The sequence below is a fragment of the Mesoplodon mirus genome, assembly GCF_964341445.2.
Source record: "Mesoplodon mirus genome assembly, chromosome: 11".
NCBI classification, from domain to species: Eukaryota; Metazoa; Chordata; class Mammalia; order Artiodactyla; family Ziphiidae; genus Mesoplodon; species Mesoplodon mirus.
Genome location: NC_138987.1, coordinates 3,593,312 through 3,615,373, shown reverse-complemented (window position 1 = coordinate 3,615,373; position 22,062 = coordinate 3,593,312). Strand labels below are relative to the sequence as shown.

The 22,062-nt window shown below is 39.8% G+C and overlaps 1 protein-coding gene across 4 annotated transcripts in view; it reads left to right on the top strand.

Annotated features, from left to right (window-relative positions):
* Positions 1-12,565: 12,565 nt before the first annotated feature.
* The window catches only part of NAP1L1 (nucleosome assembly protein 1 like 1), a 32,579-nt gene continuing 23,082 nt past the window's right edge, over positions 12,566-22,062 (top strand). For all 4 annotated transcript variants that reach the window (XM_082634589.1, XM_082634588.1, XM_082634590.1 and 1 more), the window contains exon 1: positions 12,566-12,705. The gene's annotated coding sequence lies outside the window, so the exon portion shown is untranslated. The remainder of the gene's footprint in view (positions 12,706-22,062) is intronic.

The following is a 22,062-nucleotide window of genomic DNA, read 5'->3' as shown; positions in this document are numbered from 1 at the left end:
TGAGCAAAGTTATACATAATTTTTGATGTGTGAACCAAGTTTTAACTTGTAGGTGTGAAATGTTTTTATGTAGTTATAAATCTAAATGGGTATTGCTTTTCCACTAAAATCACAGTTTTTATTATTGGTGGTTCTACTGCTAAGTATTTCAGAACTTTCAATATGTCATAAGAGTAAACTAATTACTAGAAAAGAACACCTGAAGAAATGAAATAATAATTATAATACTAATAAAATATCACTAAAGTTGGAAAAATGGAAGTGAAATCCTTCTACCTTTTTTTGTTTTACATCTTTATTGGAGTATAATTGCTTTACAATGGTGTGTTAGTTTCCGCTTTATAACAAAGTGAATCAGTTATACATATACATATGTTCCCATATCTCTTCCCTCTTGCGTCTCCCTCCCTCCCACTCTCCCTATCCCACACCTCTAGGTGGTCACAAAGCACCGAGCTGATCTCCCTGTGCTATGTGGCTGCTTCCCACTAGCTATTTTACGTTTGGTACTGTATATATGTCCATGCCACTCTCTCACTTTGTCACAGCTTACCCTTCCCCCTCCCCATATCCTCAAGTCCATTCTCTAGTAGGTCTGTGTCTTTATTTCCATCTTACCCCTAGGTTCTTCATGACTTTTTTTTTCTTAGATTCCATATATACGTGTTAGCATACGGTATATGTCTTTCTCTTTCTGACTTACTTCACTCTGTATAACAGACTCTAGGTCCATCCACCTCACTACAAATAACTCAATTTCGTTTCTTTTTATGGCTGAGTAATATTCCATTGTATATATGTGCCACATCTTCCTTATCCATTCATCTGTTGATGGACACTTAGGTTGCTTCCATGTCCTGGCTATTGTAAATAGAGCTGCAGTGAACATTGTGGTACATGACTCTTTTTGAATTATGGTTTTCTCAGGGCATATGCCCAGTAGTGGGATTGCTGGGTCATATGGTAGTTCTATTTTTAGTTTTTTAAGGAACCTCCGTACTGTTCTCCATAGTGGCTGTACCAATTCACATTCCCACCAGCAGTGCAAGAGTGTTCCCTTTTCTCCACACCCTCTCCAGCATTTACTGTTTCTAGATTTTTTGATCATGGCCATTCTGACTGGTGTGAGATGATATCTCATTGTAGTTTTGATTTGCATTTCTCTAATGATTAATGATGTTAAGTATTCTTTCATGTGTTTGTTGACAATCTGTTTATCTTCTTTGGAGAAATGTCTATTTAGGTCTTCTGCCCATTTTTGGATTGGGTTGTTTGTTTTTTTGTTATTGAGCTGCATGAGCTGCTTGTATATTTTGGAGATTAATCCTTTGGCAATTGCTTCATTTGCAAATATGTTCTCCCATTCTGAGGGTTGTCTTTTGGTCTTGTTTATGGTTTCCTTTGCTGTGCAAAAGCTTTGAAGTTTCATTAGGTCCCATTTGTTTATCTTTGTTTTTATTTCCATTTCTCTAGGAGGTGGGTCAAAAAGGATCTTTCTGTGATTTATGTCATAGAGTGTTCTGCCTATGTTTTCCTCTCAGAGTTTCATAGTTTCTGGCCTTACATTTCAGTCTTTAATCCATTTTGAGCTTATTTTTCTGTATGCTGTTAGGGAGTGATCTAATCTCATACTTTTACATGTCCCTGTCCAGTTTTCCCAGCACCACTTATTGAAGAGGCTGTCCTTTCTCCACTGTACATTCCTGCCTCCTTTATCAAAGATAAGGTGACCGTATGTGCGTGGGTTTATCTCTGGGCTTTCTATCCTGTTCCATTGATCTGTATTTCTGTTTTTGTGCCAGTACCATACTGTCTTGATTACTGTAGCTTTGTAGTAGAGTCTGAAGTCAGGGAGCCTGATTCCTCCAGCTTCTTTATTTGTTCTCAAGATTGCTTTGTCTATTTGGGGTCTTTTGTGTTTCCATACAAATTGTGAAATATTTTGTTCTAGTTCTGTGAAAAATGCCAGTGGTAGTTTCATAGGGATTGCATTGAATCTGTAGATTGCTTTGTGTAGTAGAGTCATTTTCACAATGTTGATTCTTCCAATCCAAGAACATGGTATATCTCTCCATCTATTTGTATCATTTTAAATTTCTTTCATCAGTGTCTTATAGTTTTCTGCATACAGGTCTTTTGTCTCCTTAGGTAGGTTTATTCCTAGATATTTTGTTCTTTTTGTTGCAATGGTAAATGGGAGTGTTTTCTTAAATCCTTCTACCTTTTAAGTTAGAGCCATCAAAGTGATTAGCAGTAGGAATGTCCCGGGATCCTCTTCTGGTGCTAATTTTGATACCAGAAAGTCATAGCCCACTTGGGCTTTAAATAATGATTCTTTGAACTTGTGATATTTCTTACTGAGGTCTGGGATCTCTTTCACCGAAGGGAGTCAGTACATCAACTCTGAACAAGATTAGGCTGGTAGATATTGCCTGATTCGCCTTCCTCCTTTGGCATCTCAGGTTCTGCTCTCCTCTCCCTTTCCTCCTGCTCTTGGTCTTCCTTGCTGGCTCTTCCTCTTATGCCAACTCTTCAAATGCGGGGGTTCCTGGTCCTCTTATTTTCTTCTTACCTTGTCTATGGGCATCCTCATCTACACTCCTTGCATTGAGGATTTCTAAATCTGTACTTCCCACTCAGGAGTTATTCTGCTGAGTTACTCTCCTGAACTGCGTGCCCATTTTCAGATTTCTAACTGCTGGAGGCATCACAGCTGTCCGAAACACGGCATGTCCAGAACTGAACTCATTTTGTGCACTCCTTCTCCTAATACTGGATGATTCCATATAAAAGTCAGCTTCTCTTGAAAAATTGGAAACTCTTATAATACCGAGTCCATGTGACTACAGCTGGCTGGAGCTGAGGAGTTGTTCACAGTCCCGACCTCTCCCTTTGTCTGATACCTGGCTGACTTCACACAATATGTTCTTGGCCTGGCAACTGTAGATGTTTGAGTTTGTGACCATGGTCTAGGCCACACTATACCATGTGCTGAATTAAGAAAAAAATCGAAGAATCAAATAGCTTCACTCTTTTCTATTCAGGGTGGAATTACCGGATTTTATTAATCCTGGTTCCCGCAGGTACTAAACTAATTGCATCTTTGCATAAGTTACTCAACCTCTCTGTACCTTGGTGACCTCATCTATAAAATCGTGATATTTATGGTAGCTACCTCACAGCGTCGTTGTGAGGGTTAAATGAGATAAAATATGTAGGTAACTTAGAACAATGCCCAACACAGACTAAGCCACAGTGTTTGCTTCTCAGCCCCTGTTCTTTGTTATCTTTTCTGGATTTCTGTGACATATTTTTCAAAACTATTTGTAAAATTGATGGTTTCATAAGATTCCAGAAAATAGATTTAATTTGGTTCATGACCTGTAAAGACTCCAACCTTAACTGTGTGGAAATATGTAAATGCATTTTCTATTACTAAGAAATCACATTTCTGGAGTTAAGTAGAGATTCAGTTTGACAACTGAAAGTTGGCCCAAATGGAACTGACAAATACCTGAAACGAACATATTTCATGACTACATGAGAGTTTTTCTGTTTGCGAAATCCCTGCCTGGCCAAAGGCAGAAGTTCTTGTTTGAGCTGTATTTCCTGTATGATCTTGAACAACTAGACCCAAACTTCTTCCCTATGGCTGTTCTCTTGCCAGGAGTGATGTCCTGCTTTCATCACACAGCAAGTACTTCGCCTTCAAGATTGTTTTCAGTCTCACTTCTGATACTCTTGTCTCTTTTCTCTTACACTGAGTAGCAACTACTTGTTTACATGCCTGTTTCTCTTAGAGTGAATTGCTTGAATTCTGAGACATCTTAGCGCTTCACTAGAAAGGACATGATGACTGGCTCAGGCTTTGGTGCCAGGATGCCTGGATTCAAATCCTGGCTCTGCCATGTTTGGGCTTTGTAGCCCAGGGACAGGTCCTGGATCCCTATGAACCTCAATTTCCTCATCTACAGTAACTCACAGGGTTGTTGTGAGGATTAAATGAGCAAATATTTGTAAAACTCTATAGAACAGTATCTGTGGCACATGGAAGACATTTAATAAATTTTAGTGATTATTATTGTTGTTGCTGTCGACTTGATTTTTCTTTATTTCCATATTTTGTCTCTAGTTTCCTCCAATTGCTCAAATTTACTCTGCTACAACTGATACAAATCTAATTTTACTGTTCTTTGCTTCTTCTAGTTTAAGAAATAAGCTTTCAAAATATGAATCACAATTTGATCCTGCAGACAGAATATTGAGAAATGAAAAATATTGACTGTCTAGTTTTGGCAAAAGGTGCATAGCCACGTTCCACTCCTTTAAAAACCAAAAAAGAAAAAACAAAAAAACGTATCCTGTGGGCTTCCCTGGTGGCGCAGTGGTTGAGAGTCTGCCTGCCGATGCAGGGGACACGGGTTCGTGCCCCGGTCCGGGAAGATCCCACATGCCGCGGAGCGGCTGGACCTGTGAGCCATGGCCGCTGAGCCTGCGCGTCCAGATCCTGTGCTCCACAACGGGAGAGGCCACAACGGTGAGAGGCTCGCGTACTACAAAACAAAACAAAAAAACAACTTATCCTGTAACTCCTCCCTGCTCCCTGGTAAGACCTTTCTAGATCAATAAATTGATTCCTTTTTATTTCTGTACTACTCTCTCCTTCCCTTCTACCCCCATTGTAATGTGTTCAATATACATCTGTTTGCACTTAATTAGTACAGTGTACTAATTAAATGGATGTACTAATTCCTGCCCTATCACATCAGGGAGTACTTGACAGTAACATGACTTATAACTGATGGTGTTAACCTTGATCTGAAACCTGGTGCTGTTTGCCAGTTTTCTCCACTATAAAGTTAACATTTTTCCCTTTCCATACTCTTCTTTGGAAGTGAGTCATTAAGTCCAGTCCACAACCAAGGGAGGGTGTGGGGAGAGAATTAATCTTTACCTCCTGGAAGGAGGAGTATCTACATCCATTCTTTGGAATTCTTTTATAAAGAAAAGTTGTCACTTCTCCAATATTTATTTATTTATTAAATAATTTTTGTATCATTATGGACTCATGGATATTTATTTTATTCTTTGGGTTATAATCCAATACCATAATTATTTTCTTGCTGAAATTTTTTCAGCTTTGGCCATTGGGAGCTCTTTCAGATTGGCTCCTGTGTCCTCTTGACATGCTTCCATCACTTTTATCTTTTTTCAAACTTCCTTCCTTTTTGGCATTATAAGATATTCCAGACTCATATTTTCCCTCCCCTGTCCTAGAGTCAGCCGTTTCTCCTTTTCTAGGAAAATGGTGTTTAGAAATCAAAATCAGGTTGCTGGGCATGCTTATTGCTGCTGGCATGTCACTGCTTCTAGGCCCTCTCAATGGACAGAGCTAGGAAGTATGTGTATGTATAGTAAGCTATGAATACACACATCTATTTTCTATCTATCTTGTATTTATCTATCTATCTATAAACATGAATTTCTACTGATCTCTCTGACCCTAATCCAGCACCCCAGGGCTCATCTCTTCTTGCTTATTTATGACATTTTCTCTAATAATGAGAGACCTGGCTCCCATTATCTACAATTATTTACTTATTTGTTTGAGCCTACTATTGAGTTAAACTGTGTTCTCCCAAAGTTAGTATGTTGAAGTCCTAGCCCCCAGTACCTCATAATGTGACCTTATTTGGAGAGAGTCTTTACAGAGGTAAGAGGTAAGCAAGTTAAAATGAGATCATTAGGGTGGCCTCTAATCCAATATGACTAGTGTCCTTAAAAATAAGGGAAATTTGGACACAGACACATGCATAGAGGGAGGAAGATGTGAAGACAGGGAGAAGATGAACATCTACACGCCAAAGAGAAAGGGCTGGACCAGATCCTTTCCTCACAGCCCTCAGCAGGGACCAACTCTGTCAACACCTAGATTTCAAACGGTGAGTAACCAGAACTGTGAGACAATACATTTCTGTTGCTGAAGCCACCCAATTTGGTACTTTGTTATGGTAGCCTTAGCAAACTAATATAGATTTTCTGGTGTACAGGTAAATTAGTTTTGAAATTCCCAATACTTAGCCCTATGAGAAACAGATTTACCAAACAGAGTACAAAGTTTTTGCCTTTAGCCTTATAATATCTAGTCAAAACACTGTTTTCCAGAGTCAGTTCCTTTTCTACCTAGCCCTTCAATTAGGTTATATTATATATTTATAATATAGTTAGATTAATTTGTCACAGCCTGCATTCCATCCCAGGATTCCTCATCATCTTGGTTGATTTCTTTTTAATCTGAATACAGCAAATGGATTTTGATAAATGCATCGTCTATAGGTATCCACTACCTGTAGAGTATAGACAAGTTCCTACCCTAAAACATCCCCTCCCTCTGCAGTGCCTTTGGACTCAACCCTTCACTCCTCCTGAATCCCTGGCAACCACTGGTATGTTTTCCATACCTATAATTTTGCCTTTTCCGTATGTCATATAAATGGAATTACATAATATATAGCCTTTTGAATCTGGCTCCTTTCACTTTAGCAAAAATGCATTTGAGATTCATACATGTTGTTGAGTAAATTAGTAACTGCTTCCTTTTTATTTCTGAGTAGTATTCGATTGTACCACTATTTATCCACTCACTTGTGGAACAATATCTTTGTTGCTTCTGGTTTTTGGCAATTACAAATAAAGTTGCTATAAATATTCCCCTCTAGGTTTGTGTGTGTTTCAATTCACTTGGGTAAATAGCCAGATATGAGATAGCTGGTTCTTTATGGTAAGTGTATATTTAACTTTATAAGAAGCTGCTAAACTGACTTAATGACTGTACCATCCTGCTTTCATACCAGCAATGAATGAAGGTTCCTATTGTTCCACATATACACCAGCATTTTGTACCATCAGTTATTTTTTTTAATTTGAGCAGTTGTAATAGGTGTGTAATGATATCTAATTGTGGTTTTATTTATTTAATCTTATTTTATTTTATTTTTGGCCATGACGTGCGGCTTGTGGGATTTTAGTTCCCCAACCAGGGATTGAACCCAGGCCCTCGGCAGTGAGGGTGTGGAGTCCTAACCACTGGACTGCCAGGGAATTCCCTGATTGTGGTTTTATTTTGCAAGCACTACATTTGACAGATTCATCCCTGTTGCCATATTACATCCCATGTTCTGCTGCATAATTCTCTATGAGGTGCATCTACCACATTTCACTATCAATTCTCCCAATAACAGACACTCCCACTGTCTCCAAATAATACCATGAAATTTATTTTCTTTATTCATTATGATCTCAGAGATTTCAGTATTTCTTTAGTTTCTTTTCATCATCAAGTTATTTCATACATGAGGGAAAATAATATCCAAACAGTCAAACAATATCCAAACCATATCTAAAAATCTTCTTGCATAGACTAGATTCTCAAATTTTCTCACATAGACTCTATGATAAATATAGAATTGATGCAATTATCTTCAAAAAAGGATTATTTAATAAAGCATTATGACTCTGGTTTGTTTTCAATAACATTTCTTTCCTTTCTCCCTCCCTCGCTTGCTTTCCTCCTTGCTTCTTTCCTTTCATTTCATCCCTCAAAAAATATTATTGAAGGTCTTTGCCTGTGGTAGTCATTGTTCAAGCCAGGGATATACACAAACAAGGACCCGACCCTGTAGTAGCTGACAATCTGGTGTAGTGTGTGTTGGGGGAGAAGGAAACATGGGAACATAACATACAGACATGCAGGAAAGAGTTGTTTAAAAACAGGCAAGAGAGTGCAGCCAGCTCTGCCCTGGTGAGATAGGAAGGTTCCCCAGAGGAGATAAAGATTTGAACTAGTTGTTGAAGGATTAATAGAAGGGGAGAGGGACTTCCCTGGTGGCGCAGTGGTTAAGAATCTGCCTGCCAGTGCTGGAGACACCGGTTCGAGCCCTGGTCCAGGAAGATCCCACATGCCTTGGAGCAACTAAGCCCGAGCGCCACAACTACTGAGCCTGCACTCTAGAGCCCACGAGCCACAACTACTGAAGCCTGCATGCTGCAACTACTGAAGCCTGCATGCCTAGAGCCCGTGCTCCACAATGAAGAGTAGCCCCTGCTCGCCGCAACTAGAGAAAGCCCACGCGCAGCAACGAAGACCCAACGTAGCCAAGAAAAAGAAGAAGAAAAAAAAGAAGAAGGGGAGAGCAGAGGGCATAAAAACACTTGTCATGTTGAGGGTCTGGTGAGTAGTTCAAAAATTATAGAACATGGGGTCCATGAAAGGGGGTAGTGGGAAGTATGGCTAGAAAAATAGGATGGGTTCTGATTGGGACGGGCTTTGCAAGGCTTAGTGTGTCATGTAGACATCAAAGAGCCATTGAAGGTTTTATAACAAAGTAGAGTTTATTAGACTTGTATTTCAGAACCATAACTTTGGCATATAGGTCAGAGAGGAATGAGATTGGTAATAGGGAGACCAATTGCAAGTCTATTACAAATAGTTCAGATAAGAAATATTGAACATAGGAATGGCTTGTTTTCTCCCTAAGTTGTCTATTTGTAAGAAACAAGGAAAAAAAGTAAAATCTGGGAAAGTAGAACTTTATTTGGCATGTAAGTTAGAAAAGAAAAAAAAAAAAAACCAGCCATCAAAGAACAACATAAGGAATCCTTGCAGGGAAGGAACTGTTCTGTATCCTGCCTCACATGATGATACAGAAACTTACACGTGATAACGTTGTAGAGAACTAAACACACAAACACACAAGAGGACTGAAGTAAAGAGGAAATCTGAATAAGATTGTGGATTATTGTTATCATTGTGGTAAACTGGGTAAAGTTTATGTGGATCTCTGCGTTATTTTATACAATCGTGTGAATCTACAATCATTTTAATAAAAATTTCAACTCAAAATGATAGCAAAATTAAGATATTTTCAAACCAAATATATATATATATATATATATATATATATATATATATATATATATATAAATCTCCTTTTGGATGTAGAGGAAGAGATTTACGGCAACTTTTCCACAATTCCTCACTGGAATTTTGATTGATTTTATGTTGCAGTCATATAATAATTTGGAAAAAAAATGGAAAAATAGAAAACCAACCAGATTAAAAACTAAGGTATTTAAATGTGTAGTTTTTTAGATGATAATTATGATTGGTGCCCTATTTTACATATTGATTAATTGTGAGGGGAGAAAATAAACATTTATTGGGTACTTAAATGCAATCACTGCTCTGGGGGCTTACATATATTTTTCTATTTCATGCTGCTGAAGAGGCAAATTTTATTATAATTATTTACTATAATTATTTTATTATAATTATTAATGCACTTTCCAGATGGGGAAGCCTAAGTGTCAGAATGTGTAAGTACTTTTGCAAGGTCACAGGTTAGGACTAACCTAAGCCTGACTTTCAAGCCTATGTACTTTCCTACCATGTAAGGACAGTTACAGACACAAGCATATTTAAGACAGCATCTCTGTCCCTGACTTCTCTGGTTGAGCTCTACAGTGTCTGTACCCAATACTGAGAAATGTGGAATATAGTACTTTTGTGGTTATCAGTGTGGATTATTTCAGCTCAGGAAAATATGTTTTCAAATTTGTGACAAGATAGCTTTGATAAAATATTTCGCAAAAAATAGAGTCAGATATGATTAGACTTCAGGGCAGTCCCTTCAACCTTTAAACAAAACAAAAACAAAAACAAAACCTCAGTAAGACGGTTATAACGTTTAACTATTATGGAGTGTTTACTATCTGTCAGGTGCCAGGTTAAGCAACTTACGTGCTGTTTAACATCACACAATGAAATAGGGATGAAACTTGGGCTATTTGACTTCAAAGCCACACTGCTAAACCACTGGGCTCTAATGCTGTAAGCATCTACCAGATGAAATTAATGGCGAATGAAGAAAAAAGGAACTCTAATGAAAAGTTTAGCAAGATCCACGATCAGTGGCCAGAGCCACCATTGATTGTAAATTAATTTCATGAGTTAACTACATTGTGTGATTTGGGGGCCTAAGGGGGTCTAAGCCATGAGAAGATCTCAATGCTATGCTCACATCAGTCACCTTCTACCCCGTTATGGGATTTGATTTTCTCCGCAGCTCTTTCACTTACTAATACCTAAGACTATTTCATTACTTGTCTATCACTTGTCCCACATCACCAGAACACAAGTTCAATAAAATTAAGAACCATGTCTTTCTTTCTTTTTTTTTTTTTTTTGTGGTACGCGGGCCTCTCACTGTTGTGGCCTCTCCCGCTGTGGAGCACAGGCTCCGGACGCGCAGGCTCAGCGGCCATGGCTCACGGGCCCAGCCGCTCCGCGGCATGTGGGATCCTCCCAGACCGGGGCACGAACCTGTGTCCCCTGCATCGGCAGGCGGTCTCTCAACCACCGCTCCACCAGGGAAGCCCGAACCATGTCTTTTTTGTTCAATGCTGTATTTCCAGTGTGTCAAGTTGTTCCTGACATATAAATATTTGTTGAATTAATGCATAAATGATTGCCCTTCCTGGGTCTTAAATGGTAGAGGTTTAGATTTACAAACTGTGGTTCAAAAGATCACATTAAAAGGCATGCCTTATTAGCAATTTATTCGTGTTTCATTCCTTAGATTGGCTAGGATAATTGAAAGAAAGGGAGGAGGAAGCCGGAGGAAGGAGCTGGAGTAAAGGAAAGAGAGAATATAAACTGGTAATGATAAAACCTTTAAATATGGCAGTGGGGGTTGAAGAAATTAGGAGCCTCGGATCAGTGCCTGAAATTGGTGGGGCACCCTGGAGTGGGATGGAAACCATCATGAAGGCTAACTTCTCAATTTGGTCTCAGATGTTCAAACCACCAAAGTGTAAGGAAAGGAGGTGGAAGTTATTTACCTTTTAGACTGCGGTGCTCTTGAGGACTCCATTGAAATTAGTGCCAAGTGTACTGACATCTTGGGCACTGGTCTACCTAGTTTATTGTAGATTCTTCAGGAGGAGTCATTATTGATGTGATTATAATCCTTATTAGCCTTACATCATTGTCAAGTAGGATGTATATGAAGACAGAAGGTTGAGAAAAACAAAATAATCACAAAAGAAAACCCAAAATGAATGGATAAACTCAGTCATCTGCAGCACAGAGTGGGAAAGGCAACTAATTTCAGTGAGGTTGGGGAGTGCCGAGGAAAAAAACCATATCCTCTAAAATGGATTAGGGGTTGCTGCTGAACAGGAGAATTACGACAGATGACTCTAAGCAGTTAGAAGTTTCAAGGAATACAAGAGAAAATAGTTCTCAAACTTTTAAATCTCAGGACCCCTTTACATTCTTAAAAATTGAGGACTCCAAGAACTTTTACGTGTATTATGGATACCTATATTATCATATTTGAAATTAAAATTAAGAAATTTTAAGAGTAGTTATTCGTTATTTCATTTTAAACATTCGTTATTTCATTTCATTTTAACAGAAAATAATCTTTTATATGAAAAGTAACTCCTTTTCAAAACAAAAAAAAATTGAGTAGAGTGGCATCGGTTCATGTTTTTGCAAATCTCTTTAACGTCCGGTTGAACAGCAGATGACTGGATTCTAATATTTGCTTCTGTTTCAGTGTTTCCATATCGCATGTCATGTAGCCTCTGTAAAACTCCACTCTACACTTATGAGAGAATGAGAGTGCCAAGGCAAATAACATTTTAGTATTATTATGGAAATACTTTTGACTTTCCCCTTTAAAGAGTCTGGGGACCCTTGGACCACACTTCGAGAACCACTGTTTTAAGAGTTAATATTAGTCAATCCAGCTTCAACTGAAGAGTAGCCATGAGGTTTCACAGGCCCTGAGGCTTTACATGGGATTTACTTTTTCAAAAAGATGAAACAACACTGTCCTCATTATAAAGCATCCAGACAATAAACAAACATGCTATTTTCATCCATCGAAAGTCCTAAAGGATCGCAAGTGTGGTAAAAGGATGGAGAGGTAGCAATGAAGAGCATCCCCGGAAGCCACGGGTACCCACTGAGTTAGGAGAAGCAACACCAGTAGAAGACGCCGCCGAGGTGGTTAGAAGGAAAGAACTGTTGTTCTGAGGGGGGAAAATGGGCGGGGAGAGAAAATGGTTACCGGGGACCGGAGAGTTGCAGGAATTAGGCCGTGACAGCGTCGGGAACTAAGGAGCGCTCGCCATCAGGATGCGGCAAGCCGGGACCCGGTGGCTGGCCCCCTGCCCTCACCCTTCCCAGTACCACGCAAGGGGGACGAGGTGAGCGGGGGTCGAGGCTGGTGGGTCTGGCCCCTTCCCGGGAACGGAAGAGGTTGCGAGTTCCTTTCCAGCGAAGCGGGTAGAAAAGAGATGGCTGGAGGCGTAGTAAGGGGCGGAGGCGGGAACCCGAGGAACCCAAGCTTGGCGCGGGAGGTCTGGAGGTCACGGGGGGAAGAAGGACGGTTCTGTTGCTAGGCAACCCGTCCTGGACCCGCCTCCCGCTCGCGTTGCTAGGAGACGGCGAGGCCAGGGGGAGGGCGGCGGCGGGGGCCCTACGTGCTGACGCTAATTGTATATGAGCGCGAGCGGCGGGCTCTTGGGTCTTTTTTAGCGCCATCTGCTCGCCGCGCCGCCTTCTGCTCCTCCCGCCGCCGCCCTGAGTCACTGCCTGCGCAGCTCCGGCCGCCTGGCTCCCCGTGCTAGCCACCGGTAACGGACGGGAACTCGAAGGGGAAGGGGGGACGTAGAGGCGGCCTGCGCGGAGGGAAGGGGTGAAGGGACGGGGAACCGCGAGCGGGGGCCGCTGGCCGCCCGGGCCTCCGGGGCCGTCCTGTGAGGCCAGAGCCCGAGCCGTTAACGGAGTCTCGACCCCGCAGCCGGAGAGGGCCCGCGGGATCGGCCGGCGCTTCTCTGGGGAACCGCTTAGGACACGCGCGGGGGTCGGTGCGGCCCGCCTGCTAGTCTGCGCCGCGGTTCTGAGCCCCACCGGCTTCTCAGCGCGGACGGGAGCGAGGCCGCGGCGACGCCCGGGCGCCCGGAGGAGGCGGCGGCCGCGCCGCTAGGGACCGGCAGGCGTCTGGGGTGCGGCCCGGGCCCAGGTCTGTAGCCCACCGCCGCCTCGACGCCCCCGCTCACTCAAAAATAATACTCGGAGGGAGGCCGCTGGGGGATGGAAAGAACCGCGGAGGCTGCGAATTCCGATGGGAGGGAGGGGCTGTGAGGGGACGAGGCCCCTGGGCGGGGAGGGGGCGGGGAGGCAGCGAGGCTCTTGGGCTCCCCGCCCACTGTAGGCGGCGATGGGTCTGGGAGGGGAAACCCCCGGCGGCTTCCCTCCGCACGTGGCCACCGGCGGGGCCTGATTGGAGACCCCTGTCTGGTTGTCCCTACTTTACTGGAAGTTGTGGAGATGGTGGGACGTGAAAATGAATAGTGAGCCAGTAAGTTCAGCCCTTGGGTTTCCAACTCCTCCCTGCTTCTCTTCGGTCGTAATCTTTTTATTGGTACCGGAGGAAAGTGAACGTTAGGTGCTGAATGATGAAGCAGGGCCTCCACTGCTAGGATTTTAAAGAACTAACACGTGTAAAGCGCTTACGTTAGCTTTTATTAACAAGAGATTCTTTTGTGTATCTCACGTACAAATTAGAATTGGGATGGGTATCTTGACCAGAGTTTGTTATTTGGGGAGAATTGATCCTAATCAGTCTAAGCCTGAACAGTTCTAAGGTGGAAGTAAAGGATTTGGCCTGCAATGTCTGATTTTTCTGGGACTTCTGTTGCTTTCTTACAAATTAGTTCCTTTGTTCACGTTCCCACTCTAAGATAGTTAACCAGTTTTGTTTTTAAGGTGAGTGGGATTATGGTGGAGGAGGTATTGGGGGTGGAATGCGGCGTCAATGTAAACGTACTGAGCGAAGTGTGTAGTCTGCTGCCTTGTCAGTGCGCCCGCTTTGCCCTCAAAAAGGCAGGGCAGGGAGACGGGTAATGCGGTCCTGTCGGGGAGGGCTGGGTTTTCCGAGTACAAGAAGAACGGGGCACGTGATGTCCTCAAGGAGCCCCAATTGTATTCTCTCACTGTCTGATGATTCTGTAAGGACTGCGCTTTAAAAGCCCGCAACTTAAAACTACTTGCCTGATTTCAGGAGAGCTGAGCTGGAAAACGAAATTTGACATTTTTGAAAATACGTAGCATCAAAATACCTTTGCAGAGTAGTATTTAGTTCCTACTTTCTTGTCGGTTTTAATTAATACTTCTATACGTACTTAGTAATAATACACTTTTGGCTAAGGGAAAAACCATATATCTAGAATAACTTATTTAAAGCTGACGGGAGGTAAATGAGGTTTTACAGTGATCTTCTGGGGCTAAAGTCTCACGCTTCTTTCGAAGTTTCCTGAGTGCAAATTAATGGCACAAATCTAAAATGTGCCATTTACTTTTTAAGAAGACGGGTCCTTTCATACTAGTCTAAACACTTTCATAAAATGTATATGTTGCAAGGTACCTATTTTTGATATAGGACCTATTGACAGGGAAAATTACTAAGCTAATACTAAATGTGACACCCTTGTCCTCTAGAGATTAAAAAAAAACACCCAACACTTGTACCAGAACTAATTTAATCCAGGTGCTATTTTTTTTTTATTACTGACTCAACTCGCCCATATTGCTTCGAGATGACTGACTGATTGTAAACTCCCCAAAATGTATTCAGTACAGCGTCCTTTTGCAGGAAAGGGGGCTAAAAAAGGTAGAATCTGATTGACTTAAAGGTATGAAGATGTAAACATACTGCTTTGCTTACTTTATTTTCTGCTTGATTGTAAATTTGAAATATTAATGAAAGGGGATGAATCCTGATCAGTTTAGAAAACTAATGATCAGTCTATTCATATCCTCAAGTCTAATCAAACCTGTAATTACTTGTGTTCTTAGTTGATTCTTTGAGTAAATATTTTAGCTCCTGTTTGGACATACACCTTATTCCATGAGCCAAACAGGCAAATTGGTTGTCTAGATATAAAGTGTTGAGTTGTGATGAGTGCCCTGAAGAAAAAGAAAGTGGGGGAAGTGGGAGATAGTGTAGTATCTATAACCTTCTTTACATGAAGGAATTTGTTAAAACAGTAACATTAAGACCCATTTCATACTAATTTCATCTGAGTAAGTTCTCTCCCTGTTGGGCAGAGTAGGGGTTAGAAGGTGAGCAGGGTTGCTTTCACTCATCCTTGGAAGTAAGTTGCTTAGTACTCTGACTGCAGACCACTAGATCACATTACTGGGCTTGCCGTGGAAAGTGGCCTCTACGCTTCTGGTTACCAACTCTGCCTTTTACTGCTACATATTTGGATGTATTTTTACTTGCTCAGAAGTTTTGTACATTGTGATTTTTATTGGGAAAGGAGGCTATAATTTTGAAGAGTATTAATTTAAATTATTTTCTCAGGTAAAGAGGGTACGTAAGAGCACAACAGGCAGAAAATATTCTTGCATGATTATTCAGGCAGTGTTTTACTCTGCGTGTATAGTAACACATTTAATGCTCCTGGAGATAGCTAGTATCAACATTTTGATGAGGAAACTGAGGTACAGAGCAGTTAAAGAACTTATCCAAGGTTACATAACTGAGCAATGATGATTTATAATAAGGATTTTATATTGGTTTAAAGGGAGTTCCCTTGACTTAAACTTACACTGTATACATCTGCTTGGAATTTAAAAGCACCCTGCTTGGGTTCCACTGGGCTTCAAGGGAAAGTTCCAGCACTTACAATCCTGAAGATTTCTTCCAACATATGTCTGATATGTGAATAAATTGTTTTAGTTTGTTAATGCTGAGTGAATTTTCAAGAAATATCAGTATGTTTCTCTGCTGTTGGGTCAGATGATACCTTGGTCCCTTGAACAGAAGGTAGTGTTCTCAAATAGGAGCTCATTTGGCTTGGGAGTGAAATACAAAAGTCAGTTCTAGGTTAACTTTTGATATCCCTGAAGTGAAAAAAGTGAGTGTAAAGAATGAGATGTTCTAACTGTGAGGTTGTGCTGGAATCAAGTAAAGTACTGAGCCCCTGGACCACCGAAATTGTTAATAGAACAGCAATGTCCAAAATACAGATTTGTTTAAAATGCATTTGGAATGAGATATGAGGTCTGAGGTAAAGGGAAATTTTTTCCTTGGGATGTTACTGGCTCCCTTGAACTCTTTTGCTTTAAAACATTTGTAGTTGTTTTTTTTTTAATTCTTTAAAAATTTTTATTTTTTAATTCTTATTTTCTTACTTTTGTATTTTTGGCTTTGCCGCATGGCTTGTGGGATCTTAGTTCCCCAACCAGGGATCGAACCCACAGCCTGGGCAGTAAAAGTGCAGAGTCGTAACCAACCACTGGACCGCCAGGGAATTCCTAAAACATTTGTAGTTTTTAATGATTGGCTGTTTCACCATGAAGTAGTCATTTTCTGTAAAGGAATATAACTGTAGGTTACTATATAATCTATGTAGCAGTAGGCTGATAGGGGAGGCCCCTTGGCTCTTGGAATAGTGGAATTGGCATGGGTATTGGAAGTCAGATTTTAATTCCTAGTTTTTTCACTTGTGTGTTGCTGAGCAAGTTGCTTACTGATCTGCAAATAAGAGGAAAGCATGTAGTAATGTTCTACAGAGTAAAAGCTCCATGAATATTAGCTTTCTTTCCTTCTCATTGAAAGTAAGGAGAACAGAATCGGGTATACTGGAATGGTAGGTCATTTGATGTCTGGACATCTAGCTATTATAAGACCACAGAATAATCAAATGATGGTCTGATTGAATCACTTGTTTCCCCCTCTTTCTCCAATGGAAGATTTTCTTCGTGTTCAAGTTCTTGGGTTAAGACTTGCCTTCAGTCATGTTATGAACTGCCTTTCCATTGAGATCTTCTGTAACATATATTGATTGGGTAGTGGGTTGAACCTTTGGTCGTAAACTTTAAACTTTAAAACAGTGATACCACCTTTTGGTTAAGGATTGTATTCTCCTTTGAAGCTTTTTGTATTCTTCCGTTGTAGATGTGTTTCTTATAAGTGGGATCTAGTTGGATTTTGTTAAATCTAGTCTGACAGTTTTAAAAGGGAGCCTTTAGTTGATTTATGTAATCACTATGATTAGGTTTAAATCTGATTTTTGTGTGTGTGTACTTTTTATTTGTCCAAAACCTGTTTTTCTTTTAGGTTGATGTAAAAATAGGTATAATTTACTTGGTGTTCCTTGTACTTGGAAGCTGCATATTCTCTTTCTGAAATTTTGGAGTCACCCTAGAAATTATAACATGCTTACTTAAGAACATTAGAATAATCCGTTTCCTCCCCCCTTATTCTCACCACTGACAATGTCATGGTAGTTTAAATTTAACACTACACAGTGGTGATATTATGTCTTTTAAAATATTTGTTCAGGTATGTGCTGATAACCTTATTTCCTCTCATTTCTTCTTGTATCTTTAGATCTTCTGTTTGGGATCACTTGCCTTCTGCCTGAAGAATATACTTAATAGCATTTATTAATGAGTGCTGGAGATACTTTTGCCTGATATTTCTGTTTCACCTGCATTCTTTTTTTTTTAATTGAAGGAAACTTTTAATTTTTATTCTTATTTTAAAATTTATTTATTTTTGGCTGCGTTGGATCTTTGGTGCTGCGCGCAGGCTTTCTCTAGTTGCGCCGAGCGGGGGCTACTCTTCATTGCGGTGCGTGGGCTTCTCATTGCAGTGGCTTCTCGTTGCGGAGCTCGGGCTCTAGGCGCGTGGGCTTCAGTAGTTGCGGCACACGGGCTCAGTAGTTGTGGCTTGTGGGCTCTAGAGCGCAGGTTCAGTAATTTTGGCACACAGTCTTAGTTACTGCTTCTCAGCATGTGGGATCTTCCTGGATCAGGGCTTGAACCCGTGTCTCCTGAAATGGCAGGTGGATTCTGAACCACTGTGCCACCAGGGAAGCCCCTCACCTTCATTCTTAAAGGATGTTTTGGTTGGGTGTAATATTCTAAGACCCGTAGTTATTTTCAGCACATTGAACACACAGTACGTTCTTTTGTCTTTTGGTGTCTATTGAAGAGAAAACAGACGTCAGTCTTTTGTGCCTTTGAAGTTAATCTGAGTCTTTTCTCTGTGTGCTTTTTGAGGTGACTTCTGTCTCTTGTCTTACATTTTCACTTACATATCTAAGTGTGGGTTTTTTATTTATCCTGATTGGAATTTGTAGGGCTTGTCTTTCGTTAGTTCTGGAAAATTCTTAGCTATTTATTTCTTCAGATATTCTGCCCATTCTGTCCTCTCCTCCTGGAACTTGGATTAAATCTTTTTTAGACATTATTGTGTCCTAAGATGCTTCTTCAGTATTTTTTATCCTCTAGTCTCTGCCATACTTTCGGAAGATTTCTTCTAAGCTCACTTCCAGCTCACTTAATTCTCTCTCCATCTGTGTTTGGTTTACTGTTAAACCTGCCCATTTAGTTTGATTTCTGTTATTTTTATTTCTAGAAGTTCTGTTTAGTTCTTTGCCAGATTTGCTCTATCACCTTTAGTACATGACTGTTTCTTGTAGGTACTGCTACAGACACTGTATTTTCAAACTTAATAAGCATGATTGTTTTTTCTGTGTGGTCTTTTTGACAATATTTAAGTCCATTCATAGGATGGGCTTCTGTTGTATTCTTTTCTGTTGCCCCTATTGTTCTCAAAAATAACTTTATGAGTTATTTAAGGTCTAGGATGAAGGCACCTTTCATTTACATTTGGATATGCAGATGCCTAGGAATGCTGAGATGGCTTTAAGCTCATAGCTTAAGGTTTTGGGTGCAGTGCAGATGAGGTGAATTTGGGCTTTTGAACAGCAGGACTTGTTTATTATCTCTGAGGTTCCTGCTTAATTCGGGAGGTTTGCGATAAAGATTTCCTACCTTGAATAAGTCCAGGGCTTTTGGTTTCACCAGACAGTACTTCAAATTTGAGATTGGCAGTTGCCCTCAGGGCAAAAGCGGCTTCCTTCTACTTATCCTTTTGCTTCCTCTTTTGCCTTCAGTTTTGGGTTAGTAATTTCTTACTATCTTATTAACATTTTTCCATGCTTTTAAGATTTTAACAAATATTTTATTCTGTACTTTTAATTAGTTTTCATTGGTAGAGTTGGTCTGCATAATCTAGCTTGTCACTACCAGGAGTGGAAATTCTTCAGAACTCTTAGAAAGCAATTTCATGTCTGATAAATAAAATTCTCATTGATTTTACTTAATGTTGACTGCAATAAAAAAAAATCAATGTAGGTGTTAATCTAAACTTGTGTTTCTCAGTGTGATCTGAATGTCTGAGACCACCTGCCTCAGAAGCTGGGTTTCTTATTTCAAATGTAGATTTTTGCGTCCACTCCTTGGTTTTGAATCTGGGTATGGGAATAGCTCCTTTATTTTTAGTTTTTTGATTTATTTGTAATTCTAGATTTACAGAAAAGTTGTAGTTCAGAATTCCCATATGCCCGTTACCCAGTTTCCCCTAATGTTAATATCTTATACTACCATGGTGCATTTACTGGTCAGTCTGCATTTGTCAAAACTGAAAGAAGCTGTTTTTAGCCATCATCCTAGCTAATTATTTTGCAGAAACACTGACTCCATGTAAAGGATAATTCAAAATGGACAGAATGAAAAACATTGTGTGTGTTTATTGAGTGTTAACTAGGTGCCAAACACGAATCCTTTACATGAATTTGCTTCTTAATAAGAGAAATCCAATGAGGAAAAATTTTCTCCTGCTTTTTGAAGATGGTGAAATAAGGCCAGAAGTTGTTCGCCTGAGCTAGATTGCTACAAAGCTCGTGTCAACCCAAATGATCTGACTGCAAAATTAGGCATACTTTTCTTTAAAAAACAAAAGTGTATACAACCAAGAAACCTAATTTAGCAAGAATGCGCAGATTGGAGAAGGCATCTCTGAAGAAGTGAATGCCATCCTGTTCTATCTTGAATCCTTTGTAATAAAGAATCAAAAGAATTTCATTATAAGAGTTTGAATTCTAAATGTGATGCCACAAGGTGGATACTGAGGGTAGAAGTGTAACCATTTTTCTGTGAACATGTTAAAATGTTACAAAAATTTGAATTTAGAAGTTCTGGGCGTTTTTTGTTTCATACTTTTGATAATTGCTGGATTTACTACACTGTATATTCAACCCAGCAAATTCTAAAATGTTATGAAATAAGTATCTGTATAGGAAAACCAAATAATGCAGAATGACACATAAGTTCTCATTTACTTCCAGTCTTTTCTCATAGGTAGCTCCTGTTAGGTTTCTGGTGTATCTTTCCAGAAATGTCTTATTCATAAGAAAGTATGTACATGTATGAGTATGCACGTTCATATATATCCAGATTGGATTTTGCCATACATCCTTTACCCCTGCTTCGGTGCTCTTTCCATATCAACTCAGATCTGCTTCATTTTTTTTATTGCAAAGCATTCCATTGTATGCACATTAATACTAAGGGGTTTTTTTGTATACTGCTTTGTATACTTTGTATACTCCTGAAGGATATGATGCAGTGATTGGAAAAAGCAGATATAATACCTGTAATCATGAATTTTATGGCCTGGTCAGTTGGGGGAGACAGACATTAGTCAAATAATCACAATAATTTGTAATTACAAACTTCAGACATCCTATGATGGAAAGAAATGGAGCTTTATAGGAGTGTGTGCAACCAAGAAATCTTACTTAGCCAGGATGTACAAGTTGGAGAAGGCATCTCTGAAGAAGTGAATGCCAGCCTGTTCTGTCTTGAAGAAGTAAATCTTTGAGCTGAGAGCCAAAGAAAATGTATAGGACTGGGAAGAACCTATTAGGCGAGCATGAAACATTTACAGACCCTGAGATCCTTTAATTTTTTTCAAGGTAGGTTCTCATAAGTGAATAACCAAGGCTGGAGATGGACATATTTAAGGCTTTTGTTATTCCCATGGCCAAGGTGCTCTCCAGAAAGGTAATGGTTTATAGGAACACTAGCCATATTTAAGAATGCATATTCACCATAATTTTCCCTGCATTAAAAGAAAATCCTTACTCTGATTTCATAGACAAATTTGAATCCCGCTTGTGTTTCTTTGACTGATTGAATATTTTTCTTATTTTTGAATTAGTATCTTCATTTTTTGCTAAATGTTTTGTTAATGTTAGCTAATTAACCAGCATCACTAGAGGAATTTATCAATGCTGTTAGAAATTACTTACAGCAAACAGAAAGTGTATAAAATAGAGTAGGATACATTAGGAAGAAATATTTCTAAATTGTCTAAAGGGTGGATGTTGGATCAGCAATACTATTCCAAATAATAGCACTTCACTGCTAAAATCAGTAACTCTTAATTCTTCAAGTGAAAAGCATATTAAGCATGTTGGTATGAGGAATCACATCTTGTAGCATCTTGTGAGTTAAACTAAGGTTTTAATTTTTAAAAGATTAAAAATTGATTTTAATGTGGGATTCTAACCTTAATTTTTAAAAAAGTAATCTGTGCATTACCTTTGGCATTCAGCCATTTTTCTGGCTCAGTGTAACACATTTTGTCTTAAGTTTTGGCTTTCCTTTTTTTTTAATTTAATTTATTTTTTGTACAGCAGGTTCTTATTATCTATTTTATAAGGTTTTGGTTTTCTAAAAGCAGTATTCTCTAAATTAATACTAATCTTATAGTGCAAAAGAACTTAGGATATGCTAACTTAGGACTGCTCTGATCAGTCCTAACAGTATTCCGGTCTGATAACCAAGAACATTATGGACAATGTGCCAGCATATCCGGGGTGGGCTGGGGGTGCGGTGGTATTCAGTGATGTGACATGAGGTACATTCGCGGAGATGAGGAAGGTTTACTTGACATAGATTGGGACCAGACCTTTTTATAACTGCCATTAAATAGTTTAAAGGGCTGACATTTGATAACAAGAATTATTAAACTAAAAAAAAAAAAAAGGATCTCCAGGGGGAGCATAATGAGTACAGTGCAGCATGTGGCAGATTTTGACTTTTTAACATGAATTTGGTAAAAA